This window comes from Myiozetetes cayanensis, unplaced genomic scaffold, assembly GCF_022539395.1.
Source record: "Myiozetetes cayanensis isolate MyiCay16 unplaced genomic scaffold, myiCay2020 scf10, whole genome shotgun sequence".
Classification (NCBI taxonomy): domain Eukaryota; kingdom Metazoa; phylum Chordata; class Aves; order Passeriformes; family Tyrannidae; genus Myiozetetes; species Myiozetetes cayanensis.
Genome location: NW_026086605.1, coordinates 21,006,510 through 21,024,678, shown reverse-complemented (window position 1 = coordinate 21,024,678; position 18,169 = coordinate 21,006,510). Strand labels below are relative to the sequence as shown.

At 38.2% G+C, this 18,169-nt stretch overlaps 1 protein-coding gene across 2 annotated transcripts in view; it reads left to right on the top strand.

Moving 5' to 3' along the window:
• Positions 1-668: 668 nt before the first annotated feature.
• Positions 669-18,169, top strand: part of USP54 (ubiquitin specific peptidase 54) — a 95,950-nt gene continuing 78,449 nt past the window's right edge. Inside the window, exon 1 of one of the 2 annotated variants that reach the window (XM_050334932.1) lies at positions 669-823. The gene's annotated coding sequence lies outside the window, so the exon portion shown is untranslated. Of the gene's footprint in view, positions 824-4,808; positions 4,936-18,169 lie in introns of those variants that run through there. The other variant, XM_050334941.1, reaches the window with a different exon arrangement.

Genomic DNA, 18,169 nt, shown 5'->3' with positions numbered 1-18,169 from the left:
GCTGATGCAGTTCAGGGAATGCGAGTTGAATAATGATTTTACACGTTACCTAGGATTCAGAAAATCAAAATACAGATTTCCAGAAGACCTTACTCCAATTTTCCCAGCCCCTGAGATGGTCTAATTCACACCTTAAGTGTGCGTGCTGCTGAATACACAATGTTTGGGCTCTAACCTGTGAGCAAACCCAGCTCACATCAACTACGAGCAAACTTCTGCTAGACGTGAACGTGTCTGAATGCTTCCCCTGGCTCGAGCGGCATCCCTCAGCTGCAGCTGCCCGCGCTGTGCAGTTGTTAGCAATGACACGGCCCTGCACGGCCGACCCTTTCCTTCTCCCCAGCCCGCAGCGCCGCTCCCCTCGGCGCCCCCCCCCGGCGCCGCCCGGGGCTCCCTCAGCCCCCTGGCCACAGGAGGCGCCCGCGGGCGCGGCGCGCGCCTCTCGCGGGAAGATGGCGGCTCTCGCGAGAGGCGCGCGGCGCGGCTGCCCGTAGCTATGGCAGCGGGCGATGAGCGCGCCCGGCGGGAGCGCGCGCGGGCGCAGGTAGGGATTGCGCCGCTCCCGGGAACGCTCGGCATTCCCCTCCTCCCGCGCCCCGCCCGCGGGAGGAACCGCAGCCACACCCAGCCGCTCTCCGGCGCCCTGTGCGCTGTGCCCGCAGCCCCGTCGGTGGCGACCCCCGCCCTGTGCCGCGGCGCAGCCCCCGCACCGCGGCGGGTCCGTGCGGGGCTCGGCCGGGCCGGCCCGACCCCGGCGGGACCGCGGGATCCCTGCCCTGCACGGCCGCGGCTGGTCAGCTTGAGAAGAGGGAAGGAGTGGCAGGTACGAGAGAAAGAGCGTACTGGAGGCTAAGGAGGTCTTTTATCAGCAGGGATTCTTGAAATTAAATATCAGGGGCGTTGCGTTATCTTGGTTAATAACTCAGGCGTGATCTGTTGCCGTCAAAAGTTAAACTTGCATAGGAGCTGTCGGTTCGAAGAAGCTGCTTAGTATTTAACTCACTGTGCCGGTCTAAGGTAGGCAAAACCATGTGCTTTTTTCTTTTCTCTCCCTTAAAAGAAAGCAGAGGCTGTTTGCTTCTCCAGGATCTGATTTCGCTTGAAACCATTTGTTCAGTAGAAGGATTATGAGTGGACAGTCGTGAGGATTACAGCCATAAATAGAAAGCATGACAATACACACCTTCTCCTTTCGAAAAGTTGCAGGCATAATGGCTTTCTGGTCTTCCAGCTACGTGAACTTGTGGGTATTGTAGTGGCTGATTGTGTGTGTGAAAAGAATTTGAAGAGCTTTTCAGATTTCAGAACGAATTCTGAGTGGTTTAATCATGGAAAAAATATGCATGTGACAAGGGAGGGAAAGTAGTTGTGTATTTCTCATGCAGTTTGAAAGAAAGACGTGTACCGAGAATAAACCTCTCTAAGCTAGTGCTGCTCTTCAGACTTGAAAAAAAAAAGCTACCACTGAAAGGTATTATGCTGCAACATACTTGACATTGAATAGCAATTTTGGAAAACAATAGCTACATAAATAGCCTTATGTTTGTTTCCAGAGGGAAAGAAAGTACTGCTGTGCTGAGAACTAAACTGGTGAGGCAACGCATAACTTGAATACAACAGCTTTTAAAAATAACTACCAAAAAAGTATTAGGGGCTAAAAAATACTTAAATCAGCCTGCTGAAATCTGTTCTCATGCAGGAAGTGGTAGAAAGAATGACAATTCAACTAGATAGGATACTCTTTAAGTTGCATTCCACCACCTAATCAAGACTAATCAAGCATGCTGCATGTCAATCACACTGAATTAAATAGGAGCTTTAGTTTTTTGCTTGTTTGTTTCCCCCTTACCCGGGTGATGTCACTTTGGGAGCCTTTTGCCACAGTGTTCTTGGGGTGGGATGAGAAGTAAGGATGCGCTTGGTTTGTCTAGTGCAGTCAAACTTACTTACAGTTAGCCCAGAGAATTTAGAAATTGTTTTGGTTTTTTTTTTTATGCTAGTAATAGCTGTAAAAGCATTTAATTTCTTTCAGGCATTGCAGGTAAAAAATATGTGAGTTCTTTCATTTCTGGATTAACAGTCTATTTTTAGAATGTAGTCACAACTTAGTTAAAAAGGATAATGGGAATTTAAATCCTTCTCTATCCAGTCTCTGAGATGTTATTAGGCATTAAGCCTTCTTATAGGAGAGTTTTCATGGAGAGTACATAGAAGAGAAAGTGTGTTTATTTCCCAGTTTGTGGAGCTTCAAAAAATTTGTTACCTTGAGAGGCTCAGTGTTGGAGTGCTCTATAAACATACCCATTTAAAGAACAGTTGTGCTTGGCCAGAACAATTTTTGGTGCAACTGCACAAAATGCAGCAGATGATATAAAAAGGAAACTGCGATAAGAGGATGAAAGAATAATAAAAAGTCACAACTATTTTTTTTTAAAATCTGCTTACCTAACTTCAGAGCCAGTGTCTTATAATAAACATGACTGTATAACTTATTAGCCTATCATTTTTTCTCCTGCAGCCTTTTGAAATCTAAGTACCTTGCACATCCTTCAGTTTCCTAACATATGTTCCACCCACATTTAATCAAACAGTTTAATTTGTTCTCTGAAACACTTTGCTTCTTTTCTTTGTCTAAACTTTGCTTTTTAATTTATATTTTTTGTCAGTAGTGGCTGCAATCACAATTCCAAAGTTATCCTGTATTTCTGTCACTGCAGGTCATTCCCTAGCACAGATATGCAGTGCTTGATGTCAGAGAGGAGCAGCAAGAAACCTTATTACTGACTGTCAAAGAATTTTGATTGACTTGCATGAGTCTCTCTACTGGTCCTGCTAACTGCAAGTCAAGCAACAGGCAATCCCCAATCCTTAAGATTCTGCCTTCATCTGTTGGCAGCCCCTTTCCCTTGGCTTGCACTCTCTGTAAGACTGCTCAGAGGAACCATCTCTTAGTGTAGTCTGGACACTTTCTAAGACAAGTGACACAGCGTAGGGTGTCTCTTGTTGTGTCCCTTAACATGCAAGTTTAGTGTCCAGTTTATTCCTTTTTTTTTTTCTCTTATGTCACTTGATGCATGGGGTTTCCTGTTCTGTGACCTGGGAAGGTTGGGTTTGAATGCATCTCACTGACCACTGTCTCTGGAACACGGGTCTGCCTTTGGCCAACCCAGGGGATGACTTGGCCATGTTACTCTGATTTTACAGCAGCAGACAACATGCCAGCACAATCACTCAGCTTGCAGAACTTCTCTGCAGTCATTCAGTTGGGAAGTTAACCTGGTTTGCCTTTTCTAAAGTTACAGTAAGTGTTCCATTTCTGTAGTTATTGGAAAACATACTGAAGTTTTCCTTCCTTTATCAACACCTTAGTAAAAACCAAGGAAGCTGCAAGGAAGGCAGCAGGCTTTTGTTAATTTTTTTGATACTTCTCAAGATTTGTGACCTGTATGTATTTTGTTGTAGCCTGAAATGTTAGAAGTAACTTTTCACGTTCATTTCATGTAAAACTCTTCAGCAGATTTTGTTGTCTAGTTCCCTAAGTTTGTGAAGTAAAGGTGATCTTAAAGGTCCTGTGTTAAAACTTGGTGTCTCTATTCACTCCTGTAGCAGTTATGGTTTAGTAAAATGGAGAACTGTGGTACCTGTTGTGTACATAATGTGATTGCTCCCAAACTATTAAGAAGCAAAGAAAAGGGCTAGACATGGTTTTCAGGTTTTATGTTCAAATTATGAAGGCATGTGGAAAATTACATACCGTTATGGCATAATCCATACTTTTTCTGTCTAATAGTTTTTAAGAAATACTGTAAAAAATATGAGTTCTCTAATATCATTCATAATAATTTATAAATAAATCTGTTTCTGAATTAAACCTATCTGCAGGAAATACAATTTTTGCTGCTACAAATGTTTTTTAAAACATTTTGGCTACAAATGGAAATTTTGGAAACAAATTAATATTTATTTTATGAATACTGTGGTCATTTTTTTCAAAACATTCAGCCTTAAGAAAAGCATCTTTGAACAAGATCTCCCAAGTGATCTTTAAGCAGCACTGTGAAATTTCGGGTTTAAAACGTTCATATTGGTGTCTCTTCTTTCTTGTCTTCTTTCTTTATTAATGTAACTCCTGGAAGCTTTGTACTGGTACAGAGGAAATTATTATTGGGTATCTGAGAGTCAGAAATAACCTTCCCTGGCAATCCTGTCAATTCACAGAATAATGTGTTGTACTACTGGTGGTGTAACTTTCACTGTTCCTCTGGTACTCTCCCGAGACCCTGGTCTGAGGAGGAAGAGATTACTTCTGCTTGTTCAGTTTTTTTGTTACGTTCCTGGGGTGAAGTTGTTTTCAGAAATGCAAATTGTAATGTTGAATTTTAAGTTTGATGGGAACTGGACTGAGCCTGACAAATTAATTTGCAAAGGCCAGAGTTGTCAGATGATAATAGCTTGCCTTCATTACTGACCAGTTTAGATTTGAACCTATGACCCAGAGGTGAAAAGCTCACTATTGCATTACGAATCCTCTGATCTATCCATATGTTCTCTTGTTTAAAGTCCCTGTAGTCCTCTTAAACAGAACATGCAGTAAATATTGAGCATCATTTTGCACTTGTAAATATTAGAACAGTGTCCATTGCAGTTGTCTGTTGTGCGTGTGAGGACACTGCAGTTAAATATAGCAACAATTTCTTACACTCTCTGGCTTTTCATGAGAAACCCTCATACAAATCCAACCATATGGCAAACCCCAGCATTATCATAAAACCATTAACAAAGAACCTTTTGCTACCATTAACAGGAAAATGAATCTGCAGCTCTAAGCAGCATACTGGGAGTTATTAATAAACATCAGGCTGATGCTAAGAAAATGAACTTAAATATCATTAGGAGCTGAGTCATCCCACCAACACTTCTGCATGTTGTATCCAGGTTTGTATTTATCTATGAAAGCCTTTTCAGAATATATTATCATTATTACGTGTCTACTTTGTTCTTCATTGAGTATCTTTTAATGCTGTAAAAAAGCATAATGGAAAATCATTTGCATAGTTTTCATAAAATAGATTCAAAAAGTATTTGAAATGGTGCGTATAGGAGCTCCTGATCTATTTTCCCATTCATTCTGAGGTAAGATGTTCCTAGGCAACCTACTGAACAGGATGAGGTCAACAAGTGTAAATGCTTTGCCAAAGGATTCTCAGTTTGTAAGGCTATTAAAACAAGTTACTGTCTGCAAGTCATAGTTTCTGTGAGCTACAGAAATAATAAAATTAACATTTGTATGTATTTGGATTGTCTTTTTATCTCCTTATCCCTTCTTCTCCAATCCTTAATCTCATTCTACTCTGTAACAACAGACACTGCTGTGTCTGTACTGATTGACTTGCTGCCAAATCTAATATAAAGAGGTGAATTTTCCTACTTTCCCCTCACTATGAGAGAAAATTAGGTCTTCTTCCTTTGCCTGACCAACTGATTCAAAAGGTGTTAGAAGGATACTCATTTTGATCAGATGCTTCTGTGAGCAATAAAAATAATTTGCTACCTAGTTACTAATGAAACAAGGTATATGATTATGCTGTTTGATGTATCCTTGGTCCCATTTGTTTTGTCCCCTTTTTTCAATTAGAGCATCTCTCTTGGAGCAATATTTTCCTTTTTTGCGTAGCATTTCTGGTATATGGGATGTGATCCGTATCTGTTTTGTCATTTTTTTCCCCCTCTCCTTTGATAGCATTGCACTTATCTTCCAGAGATTCTGTCATTGAAAACAAAATGTCTGAATTCTTGAGGGTTTTTGAGAATAGGAGAAATCAGGTTTTTAAACCTCGTAGATAGCAACTGTGAATGCTTCCTTCTTCTGATTATCTGTCCAAGCCTGAAACTATGCCATTTTATGGTTTGTTTGGTTGTTGTTTTTTGTTTGTTTGTTTGTTTTTTAATGCAGATAAGACTTCACTGAATTGTGGTTGTTTGTAAGAGTGTGAGAGGACATGAACCCTGGTAATCTTTTAATTATTTTGCAATAGGCTCTGACTTGTTACATTCTACCATAATTGATTTGATGTGTGCATTTGATCAAGCATGCAGCCCTTAAATTTGAAGGCTAGAAGCCTGGCTTTTGGAATTACTTTGCCCTTTTGTCTTTCACAGCACTGAAAATTCAGACAGTTAAACCTCAGCTGCTTTCCCATCCTGTTTAAATAGAACCAGTGAATGTGAGTTTATTGTAGATAATTATTTTTAGAATGTAATCAAGCTTACTAAATGGTATGAACGCTGGAACAAAAGTGGGTGTTTGGATATGCATGTTGCAAATAAGCAGTAAGTAATTGCTGGTTCAAAGGTAGAAGTAGGTAGGATGAACTGTAATAATGATCCCATATTAGTGTCTTGACTAGAACCCTCTTTTCATTATACGGTTTGGCTCAACAAAATTGATGCAGAAATACATGCTGTATGCTGTGTGTGTGTGGGGAACAGTTCTCATGTGAGAAGCCTGCAGGGAATTGAGGGGAAATTAGCCTTTTATCCTTTTTTTTTTTTTTTTTTTATCTGCATGAAACTTGTTTTGTTATTATACACCCTTAGAACAGCTAGCTTGTTTATTTCTAATACTTGGTAAATGTAAATCAGTATTTTTAGTAGATAATGTTTGATGCATGTGGTTCTTATGGTTCAATTTTTTAAACATGGTATGATTTATTACATTTTGAATTTTGTAACTGATGAATGGACTAAAAATATGTAAGAGTGATTCAGACATGGGAGACTGTTTGAAGAGGATGAATCTTCTGTATTTCCACAAAGCATGCAAATAAATGTATTCTGGGAAATAGTTAATCAGTAAAGTGTGTCACAAAGCAGAGGATAGCAAAAGACTTTCTAATCCTCCAGCTTGTATTCCCAGTAGAATGAACTTATAAATGGATCAATAAACAACAGCTAATGCATCTCAGCACATCGGTACATGAGCTGTTACTGTGACATGGAAACAGGTTAATGTCCTCACTAGGTCTGCATGTTATTCAAGAAAATAGGTCATGGTGGGGGGAAGGGATGGAAAAAAAAGTGATGATTATACTCTGCCTGTTTCTTAAAACTTTTCCATTATACTGCATCTGAGGCACACTAATAAATAGAAAGCAAAACTTCATAAACCTTGTGATTGTAAACTGCAGCACTCTCTCTGATGTCTATTATGGACATTGTTATGCGCAACAATCTGTGCAGTCCTTGTAATAGATGATATCTGGGGAGTTTAGGTAAATACTTTTGAAGTATGTTAAAAAAGGCATTGCCAACAGAAACTTTAGGATCCTTTGATTATGGATGCTTGAAAGATTTTAAATACAGATTGATTTATTTTTCTCAAAGTAAACCAGGAAAAATGCTATGGTGTGAGCTTGGCAGTGTTGCTGGATGACAACAGATTTCATTGGAAGTGCTGTTTTTATGATGCTCCTAATTTGTTTAAATTTTCAAATACAGACAACTTACACAAATTTTTCAGGGAAGCTTTTTTAAAACTTAATTTTTGGTATTTCTCTTAAAATACATTGCTTCAGGAAAGGATGAAGAAGGGGAGACTATATCTTTCCTGTTAACAAAAACTAGCTGAGTTCAAGACTGTAGTTTTGTTAACAGAAATAGTCACTATTTAAGAAGACAGACTTTCTGCTGTGCAAATTGTTTTCCTAAAAGGTGCTTCTTTTCTGAGAGAGATGGAAAGGTAGTTTAATTAATTTAGTAATGTATTTCTTCAATCAGTTCCACTTATTGTTAGTAAGTGCAGCAGTCATATTCAGCTACAGAATTATCACATAAATTAAGCTACTTACCACTTACCATTGTATTTTCCTCTCTTCACTTTTGTGTGTGATGTGTTCTCCTCTGCTTGTTTGTCTGATACTGCAGCTGCAGCCTAGAGAGGGACGTGGGCAATTCCACTTATTTGATTCTGGCTCTGGTAGGAACTGGCAGCATTCACAGGCAGAAGATGGAGTCTTGTCACCTCCACTAGAACAGAGACCTTCTCAGGCTCAGGGATGAATTCAAATTGAAGTTGCTTTTCCTGACTGCATAGCTCCAGGAACAGTTCTATACAAAAGCAGCAGTACTAGGAAGATCTTATTTTTCAGGATTATTCTGCAAATGAATACTTGAGGGTTTGGTAGGTTTTGGGAGAGAAAACATGGAAAATATATGACTGTTGCATTGTCATGCCCAACTGAATTGCTTAATTCTGCTCTGAAAAATAGTATGTCAAGTATCAATTACAAATTTGTTTTGCCTTTTCCCTCTGATAAGGAGCGTATGCACTGTTTTCCAGGACTTAGGGTTCATATGCCATTTGTCACTAAATTTTAACCTTTGAGATACTTTATCTCTTTTATGCGTAATAAATAAAAATTACTTCAAGTTGTTTGAACAAGAATCCAGTGCCTAAAATAAGATTTCTAATTAATCCTAAATTCTTTAAAAATGTTTGGAGTTTTTTAATTTGAATTTTTACAGCAGAAAACATTAAATATTAATTTGTATTAGTATTGCTTTACTTCAAATTTACTGTCTCTGGTAGGTCTGAAAATGGTTGTTAGCTGCAGTGCTTTCCTCATGTCTCTAACGTCCCACTTGATGTTGATGGTATTGTGAAAAAACGTGCAACAGTATTCCAGGTTGTTCCTTCATTTCCCTTCCTTTTCTTATCCCAACTTGTCAGGAATTAATTTGAGTAATGACATACATGCCAAATGCGGGGGCCCAAATTGTTATCCAAAGGTGTGACTAAATTATGGTATTCATCTTGGCTGCAAATGTGAATGACCTTGAGTATTAATAGCACTCAAATTTTGATAATTAATAAAAGAATGGAAATACTGTTCTTGAGGTGAACTCTGGGGTTTTTCAGTGGCAATTCCTTGTTTTCTACATACTAAAAGTTCACTCCTACTGTGTGATACCAACCTATTGAACTGATACGGGAGTGCCAATATGCCTCTGCTTTATATAGGACATAAAAATGTCTTCATTTGTCCACTCAAATAATGTTCTCATTTGGATTGTGAAAATCACTCACTAAGTTCCTCAGGAAACATGTGAAGTATGTTATGAATTTATGGACAAAAATTAAAACAAGAAAGGTTCCAACCGGTGGTAAGGAAGATATTTTTCCCCCTCCATTAGGACAGTCATGCATTTGAATGAGAGTCTATACAGTCTCCATCCGTAGAGGATTTGAAGTCCCGACTGGAGAAAGCCCAGAGTAACCTGATCTGACCTCTTAGTCATGCTTTCAGTGTGAGGTTAGACTAGAGGTCTCCTCTGGGATCCTTTCTAGCCTCAGTTGTTCTGTGGTTCTGATTTACTTGTCAAACACTCTCATTTTCAGTGTTCTTTTTTCTTAATTGCATGAGCTGTTCATTTGGAGTGCTCAGTAAATCCCTCCAGTAAGAGTGGCATCACATGAGACTGGAGAATTGGAGGCACCAGCTCAGGAAGAAGAGTGCAGACAAATTGCTGTCCAGCTGTTGTGATAAGCAGCTGAGGCTGTGGACAGATTTTAACTCCTCCTTTGAGGAATATTTCTGTGAAGATTTAGTATAGATGAACCCATTTGCCTAAAAGGTCTTAACCTAACTGTGAAATTCTATGTTCTAAATTTTAATAAATTATGGAGGAACTTGACTAAGCAAAGATTATTTTTTGTACAAGCAGTAGAGGATTCTGACACATATAATATTCAGAATGAATTCTAGATGGTGGTAGGATGTAGCATAGATATAATGCAGGCAAGAAGAATTAGAGCAAGAGAACCAGCACATTCTTTCTCCTAATAAAACTGAAACAAAATTTCAGGCCTACCAGAAGAGTTTAGCAGGGCTTTTAAGCAGGAAGTCACTAAGGCATTATATAATGTGCCTGTTGTTGACATAGTTGCTTCAACTACACTTGTTTGGCTTTTTTTTTTTCCTTTTTTATTTTGTTACTGATATAAACAAAGGAGGCCAGAAATTAATTTTGTTAAATTGCAGTCAGCTGTTAAACAGACTGCGTAGATGTTTTTCAAGAATAGCATTGTTGGTTACTTTTGCTTCTTTGGTAAGATTTAAAAAAGAATCTCTTTGGAAGATTTTTTTTTTCAGACTATAAAAAAATCGTTATGTCATGAGAAAGGAAAAATTATAGAAACATAATTTATGCCTATAGTATAATTCACATAGTTTTATGGAGAGGTTAATACCTGCTTCAGGTTACAGTGGGGAGGAAGAAGTCTTTCATTTCTCTATCTACTAGTAATATTTTCTTGATAAAACTGGTCCTAGACTTAACTGAGGTCAACTCTGTTTTAAATACCCACTTTGGATTTCAGTGTTATCCTTTAGTGTGGGAGGATGATCAAACAGTTGATTTCCATGTACGTATTTTTAAGAGAGCTCCAGGTTCAGGAGCTGCAGCAGAGCTGCTGGTGCTGTGCAGTGATGCTCTGCACTGCCCCTCCAGTTTGCCAAATTGCTTTGATCTGAGATAGGTGATGGCAGTTCTTTCCAGAGTGAATGCTGAAGTGAGATTCAGATGCTTGTTTTGGACTACCCACAGGTGGTAAAAACCAAAAAACAGTTAAAAGACATCTTGCCCCTCACTTTCCCCAACAGTGATTTGATTTGTGTTCTCCTACATGATGACTGAAGGCAATAAATAGAATTTTAGCACATAAATTAATGTTTGAATTTTCCTTCCTCTGCCCATTCCCATTATTTAGGTGTATGATCATGCAGTTTTAATTCTGCGAACATTCTTTGTTTTTAAAAAAAAATAAACAAAACCCCAAACAGCTACTGAATAAAGAGGAAAATGGTGTCAAATGAAACAAAGGATCTTCTATTCCTCCCTTTTTAATGAATATCAACCTGACTGGTTTGTCTGGGGTTTAAAATATGTTTATTTTTCCTTTGTCGGTGTGGGGAGAAGTTGCCCTGGCTGCTTACCAAAGGAATTTTCCATTGACTGATAATATTACCACATTAATGAAAAGCAGTGGTGATGGTTTTGACTCTGCCAAGGACTGCGTAGGCCAACTCTGGGCTGCTCTAAAGAGGTTGTGGAAAAATTCTGTATCTTGAAGAGGTTGATAAACCCTGAGTCCCTTTTATTGAAAGCCAGTATTTTTACCTTATCATCTATAGGTGCTCTGGCTCAGGACAGCATGAAGGCTCACGGTTACCAGTTCTGTTGGTAATAGTGCTGTCCTTAACTCTTCATCTCCTAAGCAGTTTACCTCGTCAGAAGAAATAGAAGAAGAAGCACAATGTGCCTCTTGAGCAACAAGTATGTTTGCAACACTAGCTGATGTGTAGGTCTTTCTATTACTCTAGGGAGGATTTATCCATTGATGTTCATGCACTTCTGGAAAACTATTCTTCGTAGTTTTCCAATCCTCTTTTGCAGAGGATTTTATTGTTGATCTTGTAAAAACATAATAATACTAATGGAACACTACACGGATCAGTCTAGACAAAGCTAATCACTTGAATTCTGGCTTTTGAAACATGGACACTTGTAACTTTTTATACTGGTAGGAACTTCATAAAAAAGCTAATGGTCAAACAGGTGTACAAGTCAATTTTTTTCTCATGTCTGGGCTTCACAAAATAAATGACACACATGCACAGTCTAATTACTTAATAGTTCCTTCAAGTGTTCAACACTATTTGCAGGCTATAATTATCCAGTTGATTTTAGAGAGTGGAAAATTATGTTCTTCTGCCTCAAAGGCGATCACTGGAATGTCTTGGTTTGTGAATTTGGGGGCAGAGAATGAAACATGTCCATGCGTTTGCTTGTCATCTGCATATTCCTTGGGAAATGCAATGCCAAATCCAGTGCCTTCCTCTAAGCTTACTTGGACTTAGTGTCACAACTTGTTTATCTTCTTGCCCTGTTGGCAGATTGAGATCTTTGAAATCATGGTTTTGAAAATTGGAAGTTGGACTAAGAAAACTGTATCACTGCCAAAAATCCATTTTGACATTTTTGTAAAGAAACCTATGCTGGAGGAAATTCTGGCATCTTCATGTACTTTCAAGCAAAATTGCTTTGGAGATTCTTTAAAAGAGTCATTAGGGAAATTTTTTCCTCTGTTTCACTGAGATTTTTTAAATGCATACTGGTGCTGCTGAAATTACTTGGAATTTACACTAAGATAACGTAGAGTAGGATTTGTCTCCTTTTTAATGTTGTCTGTTCTGCTTCCACAACTAGAGTAGCCTCTCTTGTGCAGACAGAAATATCTCCAAGGAGAGAATATTTGTGACTTGGGTGGCTGTTGCTGCCTTAGGCAGCAATCCAAGACTGGAATTACAGACATTTTTACAGCTGGAATCAGTCTTGTTTTCTTAGTCTGTTTAAATTTCAGCCTTGTGAGCCTTTAACTCCCATTGAATGGTGTAACAGGAAAATACGTTTACTGGTACCTTCAGATTTCTGGATGCAACCAGGATGTCAACATTGAAAGCTTCATGTTATGAATGATATAGGTTTTGTATGTCACTTGATTGCATATTTAGTTATGTTTTAATCAGAAATATAACTCCACCTAATAGCAAAGATAATCAGGAAGAATTGCTAGGCAAAGTATTAGGATGCGTGTTCAAAATGGTGTAAATTAGCAAGATGTACTGATAAAAAGCAACCCTATCTATTATGGAAGTAATTGGGAAATTTATATGCCTTGCATATTTACACTTTATACAATTTCTACCTCTTTTATAAAAAAGTCCAATGACATTAGTTGCTTAGTCATCTCTTTCAGATCCTTTGCAGTAAGGAGAAGAAAAATAAAGAGGGAAATTTGAAAGAACTTGATTCTGGTGTCTTGGTTTCAGACATTTGTGAGCCTTAATACTGAGTTTGCTCATTAAATTTTATGCAACCGATTTTTAAGTTGCAAAGCTGTTGATCTATCAAGGGGGAAGTAAATATAAAGGAGTGCAGGCTGGTGAGCTTGGTTTGTTGGTAGATACCTAAGAAAGGAATATGCACAATTTATTTTTCTTCAATAATGTCTGTATGTTTACCTTATCCGTTCAAATATCAACTATTAGTGGGTTGATACTGTGGAAAAGATGATGGCACTTAAAATTTTAGAGAAATGAGAACTGGGCCACTACAGCATTAGTTTCCATTGGGTATTTATTACATCAGTGTCCATTCCAACCTTCCCTGTTAAATTGTATAGAGCTGTTTCCCAGATTTACATGTGTTGCAATCAGGGTCAGCTGCTTTATATGGCACCACTCCCTTGCTGCTTTCTGGATGTCCAGAAACGGCCTCCTCTGACAAGCAAGAGGCTGAAAACTTTTTTCTTGCCTTTGCCACATAAGCAGGCAGAATTTCTTTTATTGTTTGCAGTTCCAAATTAATCTCAGTGAACTCAGTTTTGAGCATGTTTTTCACCTTTTCTTTTTTACCAGAACTTTGTTTTGAGTCTTTCAGTCCAGAGATTTCAACAAAATTAGCTCTGGCATGGTATCTGAAGTAGCCAGAACGGATGGGCACAGAGGCTTGGCTTGTCAGAAGATGTTAGTATAGAACTCGGAATAAAATTTGGGTGTTCTGGCTGTTCCCGTGCTGTCACATCCACAGTTCAGTGAGAAGAGGAACCAGATCTTGAACTGCCTGTCTTCTTACAGAAATAGTTCTAAAATCTGTTAAGTTCTACTTGGGGGAAGTTCTTGGAGGATGTGCAAAGTAGCATAATGAAACATTACAATGAATTCTTATGAGTTAGTGGATGATTTTGCTAATGTAACTTAGGTGTATATCTATACACAAGAGACAGAAATTAGATTTAATTCAGAAGATCACCTTCATAGAACAGTCTTTCTCTGGACACAGATTAATCAGCAGTAATTATTTCTTGTTATGGATCCTGACCATATAGACAGGATGCAACTGAGCTTGCAGCTAAAACTAAACATAAACTAGCATTGTGAAAACAGACTGTACCAACTGTTCAAATTCTGTTAAAGAATTATTAAACTAAATATATGTTTGGATTGGACTCCAGGTGGTTGTGAATAGAGCGGAGATGCTCTATATACATGCTTATCATGTAGCAGACAGTGAACTCGATAGGGGAGAGCTTTTACTTTACTCTTTTCCAAGTTTAAAGGTAATAGTAGGAGTCTGCATCAAATGTGATTTTTTTTCTATCCGTAGCTATGACATATATGAAGCAACAGTACCAATCAAGTCTGCAAGGTGATGTGCCTCTTATGCTAATTTTCCTAAACACGTTAAGTTCTTGAGTTCTTAAGTTCTGAGTTGAAATTATTATGTTATTGGAGCACTAGTAATTAATCTACCTCATGTAAAAGAAAATCAAACATAATTGTTGTTTAATGTCAGTTCCAAAATATACTGAATGCCAACCCACTTCAGGTTGGCCAGTAAAATGCTATCTGATTAGTGATTAGTTGTGATTAATAATAGCTAACACTGTTAGGATGAAGAAAAAGAATAGTAACATTTGAAACATTTTTACTAGTTTCTAACACATTAATCTTTTAGTGTGCCTATAGCAAAAAGCAAACAAGCCCCCCTCCCTCCCTGCCCCAAATCCCGCCAGTTGAAACCTGAATGTTTGTCCTTGTAAATTACTTTGTCTTATCAGGAAAATATGGTAAGGTGTTAATTCGTGACTGAGCAGTTGCAGTGTGAATTTTCTTTTGTTGTATATTGCCTGAGCTTTCCCTGAGTATATGTAGTTAATTCACTAGTGGTTTATACTAACTTGTTTTGGTTCTCAGGGTAATTGGACTAGAAATGCATTAGTCAGTTAATGCAGTTCAGCTGATGGTCAGTATCTCATTAAGTCATGATAAATCAGTGTTTTAGCCTTTTCCTTCTGCGATGGACAAAGCTGGGTGTGTCTGGAATGGTACTTTTTTTTTCTTCAAAAACATTAATATTTGTACTTTTAACTAAATAAAGTCAGATACTCCCCAGAAGCTAAGAATTTATTTACTGTGTTAAACTACACAAATAGTATTTTTATTGCTTTTCTTCTAATGTTAAGCTTGTTAGATTTTGCTCTGCTTTTTATAAAGTATTGTCAAACGTTATACAATGTCAGAGGAATTTTGGATAATCTTAGCATAACTAATTAATTTTAAAGATACTTTTGTATCCTAACTATCAATTTTTATTAATTTACAAATGTGTTACAGTATCCTACTTCTTTTGGTCTCTGGTATTTATGGTAAGATTAAACTTGTCAATAAAGGGAAGGGCTAGAAGGCTATTAGGATGCTTAGTGTACATGAGAGATAATGAACAGCTTTCAGTTTTATGTAATCATTGTATAACTCTTGTGAAAAGGAAATAAACAATTTGGGGGCAAGGTGAATAACCTACAATACACCTAAGAAAACTTAGGTATTAGTTATCTTTAAACCCCATGTTTTGTAACGTTTTTTTCTTCCCATTCTTTGTTGATATTTTAAAATAACAAAATCAAGCATTTTCATCTTAAACTTCCACATGCACGTGTATCATAATAAGAATATTATTGTGTAGTTTAATTTGGGCAATGTCAGCAGGTTACTAGTGTTTCTAAATGTAATGGTGCCACCATGCAGGAATGTACAGAAGGGTTGCTGGTTTTGTAAGCTGTGCTATCAAAGCAAATACACTGGGAGAGCCAGAGTATCTGCAGGATCATCTGTGTCAGGCTTAATCCTGTTTATCTGCAATCCCTTATTCAGTATATGAGCATGAATATTGGGAATAAAGTACTCGTGTGCGTGTGTGTGCGCAAGTGCTCCCATCCAACCCGGCTCCATACTTAGCTGGGTGCAGAGAGCAGATTTTGTAGTTGACACAGAAGCAACACTAATACACTGCAAATGATCTGGTAATTGGTCTCCCCTTGCTGGGGTGATTCTAAGTCTTGCTGGATTGCAGAGCTCTGGTTCTGTGCCTGTTCCAGTCTTACTGCAGATCTGCTCCGTGTTGCCCTTGCACTAGGTGGCCGTCCCAGTGAGAAGTAGCCCTTCCTTCTGGCAGGGGTGTCCTGCCCTGTCCGTGGGGCTGCACGGCTGAGCTGCTCTAACCGCAGTTGTGCTTCTACCAGCCATGCATCCATGGCTCTGTAATGTGGGGGCTTTGATTGGCAGCACAGTTTTGTAAGAGGGACTTGAACTAAGCACTATGAAAATACCTTCAAAACATTAGCAGAAGCGGAGTATAAAGGAGCAACAGTTAGCACAGGGAGGAAATAAAAAGCACAGAGGACGTACAAAATGGATGGCAAACGGGAAGCAAGCCTTTTCCATACTTTTTAGTACTTGGGTAGGTTATTTATTAGGTTGGACCTGATGACATTCATCCTTTGTTTGGATAAAGAAGAAAAGTGATGGAAGCTCTTTCAGTACAACTAGCTGCTCTTTGAGATGCTGGAAGACCTGAAAATAAAAACAGGGTGGGGGCAAAGGAGCCAGGAAATTATAGACCATTCCTCTCGTGTTCCACATTTTGAATTAATTCTCGCAGAAAGTATAAGCCTCTGGGAGACAATAAGACCATGAGGCACAACCACCACGAATTTAAGAAGAGTAAATAGTCATGCCAGTTTAATTTTTTTCTGCAACATGACAATAAGGCCAGTGAATTGACAAGAAAAGTGTGACTTAGTATTTTTCACGTTAGTGAGTTCATCAGCACTGTTTCATGCTATAATATTGCAAACAAGTGAAGAAATGTGACCTGAAAGAAACTCTGGTAGAGTAGGAGCAAGACTTGTTGGATGACTGTGCCTAGTAGGTGGTTATTAATGATTGTCTGTCAGAATGAAATGGTTGTATTGAATGTGGATCCACCACGGTCTGTTGGATCTGTACTCATTCTGCTTCACTTCAATCTTTTCGTTAATGACCTTGATGATAGAAAAGAGTGTGTGCTTACAAAATTGATTCACTAAAAATGCCCCCAGAACCTGGAGGGAATATATATACATAGGACACAAGTTTATGAGCACAAAGTTATATTGAGAATTAAGAAAGTCTTAGGAGATAAATAGAGACAGATTGAAATTCTGCATTTAACAGAAATCATGAAATACACAAATACAGTGTAGGGAACAAGTTACTAGGTGATAATTGTCCAGAATTCCTGACATTGTAAGAGGGGTTATATCAGGAGGGATAAAAATATAAGTGCTAAAGCATATAATACAATCTTTTTTAAAAAAAACCACAGTTAAGTCCTCTGTTGTTGTGTTATATCTCGTTAGGGCAGATGCTCCCCAAAAATGCAGCTCAACTGAACAGAGACTGGAAGAAGAGTAATCAAATAATTTAAGGTCTAGAAAATGGGACCTAATTGGAAAAACTGAAATAATGTGAGCTAGGGAGAGGAGTGTGCATGCCCCAAAAAGAGAACGAGAAGGTGTAACTTTGTGTGTATATAGTAGGCTGTTTCAGGAAGGTAGGAAGTTGTCAGGTGTAAGGCCCATGCATGAGAGAAAGGGCAAGATGAGTGATCTTAAACTGTAAAAAATGCAGATTAAGTCTCAGACAGGAACAAAGGACCAGTTTCTGAGATAAAATTCTTCATGAGAAAGAACAGTCAGTTATTTCTTTAGCTGTATTTTGAACAACAACATTATTTTAAGACTGATGAATAGTATATATAGAATTTTTTGAATGTTATTGATTAAAAAATGAACACTTTGTACATGTAGACAATTTACCCTGAGACAGTATCCACTAGACAATGGTGATTCAGCCTCCAGATTGCCAGTCTTTTCAATTCTAACATTCCCTAACTTAGTAGCCTTCCTCTTGTTTTTGTTGATACTTCACTGCACAAGTAATAGAGGTATCACACAAGATTTTCAGCTCACTTATCCTATTCACAGGCCCTTGACAAGCTTGTCAGTAGTCAACTTTTATTTCTTTCTCATTTTCATAATGACTTCGGTTGTCAGTCCAACACTTTAGGGACTCAACATATTATTATCATAAGAAAACAAGGAGTGTACTGTTGGTAATTGTTTTGTTTTTAAAATCTTTCCCAATTTCCATTGTGTATTTCTCCACTGAGAAATGAGTGCAAGCCTCAGTTACCTGAGGCTGTAACATATGTTGTTATCATACTTTGA